Genomic DNA, 8,148 nt, shown 5'->3' on the forward strand with positions numbered 1-8,148 from the left:
CCTACCCGGACATGCATCTCAGCGCGCTGGGATTAGTATGGGTGGTGTACTCCCTGCTAGTGAGGCGGCGGGCAACCTCGTCGACAAAGATAACCCCACTCTCAATAACACCTTGACCAGAGGGAGGAGAGGCAGCAGCTTTGAATCACTGGGCTCCCACAAACACACACTACGCGTACATCCTTCGCTCACATCACACACCTCCACCCACCTCCCTCCACCTCTAACACACAAGAGGTGACTGAGCGTAACCATTACAGCCCTGTGTCACCTCGTTATGAGTCTCTGTCATCGTGAAGCGTCGAGTAAATTAAGGCAATAGCGGCTGCTCCATCACCTGCCCATCACGCCCCATTTATTACCACGCCAAGAGGCAGAGCGGACTGATCGATCAGTGCGACAGGCGCGATGCAGGTCTTCAAATCAATCACATCAACAAAGGTAGGTGGAAGGAGAGGGATTTGTAAAGGAGGCCACAGCTGAGTGTTTGGATCACTCAAAGGCCTTTGCAAACATTTAAAAATCAACAACTCAAACTTCCAGTACAACGGGCCCCATCACAGTATTTAAGCAACTCTGTTCTTCAGGTGTTGCCTGATTCAGACCCATTTCAAACCAACACATCAAAGTTTATTTAATAGACAGCCTGGGTTTTAAAGCTGAGAGAGCAACTCCATGAGAACCGCGGTGAAACAGAGGAGGCGCTAATAAGAGACGGGTTGTGGAGCGAGACTGAACAAGGAGGGGGTTAGATGATAAGGAGGGGAAGAACTGATAGAGTGGGAAAAAAAGAAAGTGATTAACAACAGCAATCACCCAGCAGAAACTGATAAAGCAACCAGCTGTTAATTGGAAGCGTGCAACTCGTGGGGATATGATTGGATTAGATTCACGTCTATTTTCCTCCAGCTCTCCTTCGTTCCTCATTCAGTGTTAGAACCACATTCCAAATAATCATGATTTTAATTTCTTTCTTTTTTCTCTCCAACATTTAACAGCTAAAGGGAAAACTTGAATAGACCTGCTTGAGTCCTACGTTATTGCTGTATTTTTGAAGCAAAGTTGTCTAAACAAAATGCTGATAGAGAGAAAAAGAACACAGTCAGAGATGAGAATAAGAGGTGAGAGGTAGTTGCTGTTTTTGAGAGATCTTGGTCTTTTTTGGGGGGGGGGGGGGCATAGGAGATGGGAGATGGTCCATAAACAAAGGTTTGACAGCCCACCCATCACCTCGGCAGTTCTGGCTTGTGCTGCCTAGATAAAGCGAGGCTGCTTCCTCCTGTATCAACACCATCCATCATCCATCTTCGCCCGCCCTCTCATTCGCCCTCTTTCTCTCCCCACACCTGCAAGCTCTGCGTCCATTTCTACCCAATAGGTCATTAACTCAACTTTCTAAACACCCATGAATACATTTACCTCTCTCCGTCAAAACCTTCCCGTAAACTTTTGGTGGACACCAAATGTCCTGAGAAGCTGGAGGATGAATGGTGTGCTCTTCGTCCATTCCTTTTGATAGGATTTGGTCTTTGATGATTTATGCATCTTAAATTTAACTTTAAAAGGGACGAACATTAATCATTTGACATGTCCACTCTCCTCGGTGCCTGTATCTCTTTCTGTTCGTTTTGTCCTGCTGACTGGTAAAGTGAAAGGCATTGTTTGCTTTTAATTTCTCTTTTGAATATTTGAAGGTGATTTGTGCTCAATGTACATTGCTCGTCAAATCAGACAAAGCCAGGCTTTGACTGAGCTTTGGCAGAACTATGTTTTCCAAAACTAGCTTGACAAAGTATTAAACCGTGATTTTTAAAAAGTGTGGCCCCCACAAAATGACCCTTCAGGCCACCATTGTTTCCTCGTCAATATGGGTTTTGTATGAGCATCTCCTTCCTCTCTTTGTTGCTCATGGGGAATGGAAATTATGCAAATGGAGATGGGCACCACGAAGAAAGACTGTTGACATCTTCCATCCATGCTACCCCCTAAATACACACACTTCATTCACACTCCATTCAGTTAGCTCGCTCTTGGCCCAGTTTGGTGGCTCTGTCTCTTTTGGCTGTCTCTCAAGCATACTTTAACAATTGCAGCCATATTACCTGCGTCTCATCCTTTCTTCTATCCATCAGCGGCCATTTTATTCCAACCAGACAGGCGCTGAGGTGAGGAGACAGAAGGCTGTCAGCAACTGTAACAAATAGCACCAACTTATCAAACTTTAGAAAGAATAAAGCAGTAGAGGAAGAAAATGTTGTGTAGTGATTGAGGAACACTGGTCTTTGATCCGTTGCTCTGCACGCTGAGTTTTTTAAAACAATTTAAAGCTGAATGAAAAACACTTTAGTTGTTTTAAACAAACTCAAAGTTTGCAGATGCTGCTTAGTGCCTTTGGTGCCATGTGCTTCCATCAGTCAGCGGGGAATTAAGAGATAGAGAGGAGACCGAGCCCAAACAGAGCATTGCGGCTGGGGAAATTGATCAAATAGAGGATGAATTAAAATGAATAAAAGCCTAGAAATAGGAAAATGGGCAATCACTTGTGCAGCATAATGAACTAAGTGCAGATATCACTGTCTTTATGTGCCAAGGGGGTTGTGGTCCATGTTCCCACAGTAGAGGTGCAAATGAGAATGAACAGAGCTAAAGAACTAGAGGGATCGTGCAATAATCTGCCTCTAAACTCTACTTCATGTTGCAGCTTTGGTAAGAAAAATGGTGTCAAAATGAACCCTCAGCTCATCTGTTCAGCAAGCTGGTCTATTTAAGAAGTAACAAAAAACGTTCTCACTCATTTTTCAAATAGAAAAACAAATAAAGTGTAATTTTTGATTAATTTGGTTGGTTTGAACAATGATCTTACAGTTATTCATTGCATTACAGGTTTATACGTCAAGTAGAAACAGTAGATTTTTTTCAGCAGTTATTTACACTAATCGTAGCATAAGTCAGATTTGTCAGTTTGACTTATGCTGATTCTGGACTCAGTAAAATGTACACAAGACACATGGACAGATCTCAGGAGGGACAGACAGTTTATAAATAAATAAGTGAATGAATGAATAAATAAATGATTTTATACATTTGTCATACAAGACGAGTTCAGCAAACACAAAATGAATGAGATTAAAGGTCGTTCTCTCCAATTACAGAACACATTTTGTGTAATTATATAAAAAGAAACTAATTTAACATGGTTAAAAATGCATACAAGTCATTACAAAGCTATAACCTGTTCGTGTGTGGACATGTGGGGCACTTTACTTTTTCATTCTGTCATGAGAAGGGGTGGGGATCGAACACCGGTTCTTGTTGAGAACCGTTTCCTACAGTTTCATTTCCTAGGAGACATTTGTTATGTTGCAAAGATTCCCTTATCAATTCCAGTTGGCGTGAATGACATCACCATGCACATCGTGTAGCTTACGCATTTACTCAGCAGGAAATATGGCGCCTAAGTGGCACAAATAATCTAAAGTTTGGTTATACTTTACAAGAAAGGAGGACAAAAAGGCAACTTGCAATACTTGCAAAGTAGAAATGTCATCATAGGGAGTCAATGTCGTGTTTTGACCCACTCTGGACAGGTGAATTTCAGCGTAGCAGCAGCAGCATTGACATTTGCACATCCTCTTCTGCAGGTAACCGACTATCATGTTAGCGTCATCTGCCTTTTATACACACCTCCACGCTAGCAGACTCCAGCGACAAAAGTCTGACCTGTGGTAAGATTTTGCCTCTTTTTCCAAAGATACAGCAACACTACACCGAACAAGACGATGACTCTGTCTTCACAAGGAGCAAAAAGGAGAACATTAGGAAAACCCTTTCCAAAGGATACCAGGTACACCTGATTATTTATCGTTAATAAACTGACAGTTACATTTTTGCCACCTATTGACCTACTCAGGAATTGATAATGAATTGACAGTACCATTGATATTGATAAAAACATATCACTTCCCACCCCTAGCCATGAGACTTTGGCTCCTAAAATCTTCATAGCTGTCAACCATTGCCTTCATATTATTCAATCTGCTGGAAACCTCTAAAAGTTTACATTACTGCCATTCTTCCATGGGTTAACCATGCTGATAGATTTTATTTCCAAGAGATCACACTAAATTACTATTTAATTAATCCTGAATTGCGAAACTTAAAGATTTTATTTAGTTAAGCACATTATCAGTTATGTACAAGGCAAAAAGTCAAGTGTTACCGATGAGTTTGCAGAAGTTGTTTGTTTTTAGTTCTGAGGATCAGGGTATGAAAAGGAAATTTCATTTTAAAGTGACAATGTGTATTTCCCTTGGTGATAGGGAGCAGTACATATCCAAATCATTACAAGCAAGCGGTTTTGTGTTCAAGTTAAACCTTATCAACGGATGGTCATTAGGGTAAAAATCCCTTGGAGTATATAGTATAGTATAGACTATAGTAACTGACTTACAGACTATAGTTTTATTTATATTCAAGATTATGTTCAAGCAGGAATTTTCTTCTTCCACCTCCTTTTCAGTCATGGCCGTGTGGTAAGCAGCACTTCTTTTAATCATTTTGTTTAACTGAGATTTGAACAGCCATGTAAAAAATTAATAAAAATTAAACGAAATGAAATTTGCCGCTATTTAGTTCAATTTATTGACAACTGACAGATAATAAGACAGTGTGCCATCTTTTTGCCCTCCAGTCAGAAGCTGGGGGAAGGGGGCTTGGGTCTGTGATGTCTCGTGTCAAGTGGTCTGAACGTATATTGTATTTAAAGTTGTCTAGCAACTGAAGCGATATTTTGAATTGTGGTACATACTGGTTATTTTACATTTTTGGACAGTGCCAAAAGCTGTTCATGGACCATAAGATAATTCAATGTTGGCTTTCCAAGTTTTCTCTTCAAAACAAAAGATTCAACATTTATTTGAACATCTTTTGAAAGGTATGTATAAATATATGAAATCATACATATAATTTAGCGATAAAGACCTTTCATATATTTTTTCTCTTCCTGACAGTTTTCTCTGTGGAATAAATTATTCCTGCTCAAGAATGTGACAATTGAGGATGGGTTCATGATGAGCTCATAGCCGCTTACCCTCAGCTTTAATGATGATGATCTTGAATCACGCTTGTCCAAAAACAGAGCATCCTGCAGTTAACATGCCTAGTTTCACCAATGCCTCCATTAACCCCCATGAGTCAGTGACTCTCACTAACGCTACCCCAGTTCACCATTTAGACATCAAACAGCCCTCAATCACTCGTTGTGCTGGAAATGATCAGATTTTGACTGTGAGCGGAGAAGGCTGGTGTGTGTGTGTGTGTGTGTGTGTGTGTGTGTGTGTGTGTGTGTGTGTGTGTGTGTGTGTGTGTGTGTGTGTGTGTGTGTGTGTGTGTGTGTGTGCGTGCATGTGCGTGTGTGTCAGGAAAAGCATTTCATATTTGTGCTGTGGAATGCTGCATCAGAGGTCATGTGAAACCCTGCTGGCACTCCGAATAACCTTAAGGAAAGCTATCACGACATGACCCGGAAGTGGTCAGGTCATGTGTCAGGGCATGAGGCTTAACTCCGATGACAGCACTCTTTCCAATCTATACACACATCTCACTCCTTAACTTCCTGGGAACCTTCCTCCCTGTCTTTCCTGTCCACAAGCGCATTGACACAACTGACCAACAATACTGAGATCTATCGTAGGGAGTCTGAATTTCAGTTCTGTGGTAGACCAATCAAAACCACATCTCGATGCACCGCACTGACCAAAACCCCCTTTGGTTTACAATGAAATCAAAGCAGGAGATGTTTCCTTGAACCAAACACAGAACATCGATTGATGTTTATGCCTCAAATGGGAATAAGTGAAATGAAATGTAAAAAGAAAAAATTATAAATCCTCCTGGTTCAAAATGTGTCAAACAAACTGCAAGGCCTTTTGAGTTGCCAGAGCCAAATGTTTCTGCAAGTTGAGTAAATTAGTGTACATTTTGAAAGTGTAATTTCATTTTCAGAGAAAACAGTCGGTGGAATTTTAATTGAGTGCAACAGCAGTCAGCTCAGTAGGCAGAGTGGGGAAAAACAAAGCGGGACCCATGAAAAGACTAATGATGATGTGCGGGCTGCTGACACAGCAATTATCACCAGCCGTTACTTTTCCTGAAGACGACAGACAAATACAGAGTCAATAAAACATTTCTGAATGGGTAAAAATAAATATAACTAAACATTTGCTGAAGACATCAATGTGGCACAGATGGCCATTATAGTGATCTGACACTGATCCTTTGTAGAACAGAAACAATTAGGCTGGTTGTCACGCAGATTTGTGTTCCAGGAGAGAAAAAATGGAACAAGACCACAAAATGTTCAAGAACTATATGATCTAAATAATTTAACAAAAAAGCTATAAGCATAAACTCTGCACCCGTCAGGGCCAATCAAATTTGCATTCAGAATGTTATTTTAACCCTTTAAGACCCAACACATTAAATTATATTCAAAAGACTCAAATGTATAGAAATGTTCAACATTTGGTTGGTAATGATAACATAACAATTATTAACTTTCATATTAAATTTATTGAGCAATTCTATAATAATACAACAATAATTATACTAAATAAAAATCCCAATTGACACTTAAGTACATAAATAATCCATGAGCAGGCAGAAAACCCTTAATAGATTTAAGACTACAGATTGTTCAGGAAAATGCTAGTCTTGCTAAAGAGATACAGCTACCACAAACTTAGAAATGTGTGTATCACGATTCAGTGAGCCTTAAATCTTAAAATTAATTTACATCAAATCAGCTTTGGCATCATCAATTTGACTTGACAAAAACATTCTGGTCATCACAGGAAATCCACTTTGAAGGCATGCTCATGTGTAATGCTATCTGAGTGATGCACATTTCCTTCCCTTCTGAAGGCTGAACTCACATTGTTGCTTTGGTTTAAAAAAGTGTTTTATAGGACCGTCTGTTTGTGTTTTCTAACATGACGTAAATAACTTTGGTCTCTAAGTTTATACTCTCATCAGTTTTACATATTTAAACAGCACAACTCTGACACGTGTTGATATAAATCTGTGTTGCAGTACCCTTAATGGCGTGGTTCACTGAAAAATAATTTTTTATTATTATTTCTGAGTTTTTCATGCAGGCTGAACATGAAAATAGTCTCCCACACCTATCTCCTGTATTTGTTTCTTATAAAAAATAGATTGTGAAACTCTAGGGCTTGAAAAGCCTGACAGATCTACATCACACTGTCACTGAACATTCATGGACTCACCAATCTTGACTCGCGATGGGGAAGGCTGCTGTTGGTTTAGCATCCAGGAAACAGCAGAGAACATCTCGACTATTAGAAGCTAACTGTTAGCATTAGCAACTCCCCCACATGACAGAAATCCTCAACGCTTGTGTTATTTGTGGAGATAAAACATCAATGTTGCAAAGCAAACAGAGTCAGTGGTGGAGTTGTGTTGCTGTTAGCCAATCAGAGGCAAGTTGTTCAAATATCAAGAAATAAAACTCCAAATCCTGCTGTGTTAAGCTCTGCTCTGATGTGGCATTCGGTTAGTTCCAGTAACAAGCGCATGTGAGCCCCCCCCCACCCCCCCCCCCCCCCCCCCCCCCCCGAGTGCGAGGCATTCATTCCTGGAAACCACTGCAAATGTATTAATTCAACGAGTTATATAATGTTGTAGGGTTTATGCAGAAATGCTCTGCTATGAAATGTTGCCCTTTCATGTGAGTGATCAACGTATATATTTCTGAGGTTATTTGCTCACAGGTGAAAAGCTGAGACAAGATACAAATATCTAATAAAATAAACACAAATCATCTTTTACACAGACTCTTTTTTTAGTGTTTAAGGTGCAACTTGATGCTCTTATTTTGGTAAAAAGTCCCGCATCTTTCCCTTTAAAGCTGAAGAGGAGCAACCAGTGCAGTGTGTTTCCCAACTCTGATAACGGATGTTGTTATCAACCAAAATATTTGTTCTCCTGATATTCTGCATAATCAATGTGCAGGAGCCCTAAATGAACCATAAATAGAACAGGTAACTAGTCAAAGTGAGTTTATAGTAGCTTTTGTATGTGTATCATTGTGTGTGTTACTCCTACAATACACAAGGAGAAGCCCTCTTG

This window comes from Nothobranchius furzeri, chromosome 3, assembly GCF_043380555.1.
Source record: "Nothobranchius furzeri strain GRZ-AD chromosome 3, NfurGRZ-RIMD1, whole genome shotgun sequence".
In the NCBI taxonomy this organism is placed as follows: Eukaryota; Metazoa; Chordata; class Actinopteri; order Cyprinodontiformes; family Nothobranchiidae; genus Nothobranchius; species Nothobranchius furzeri.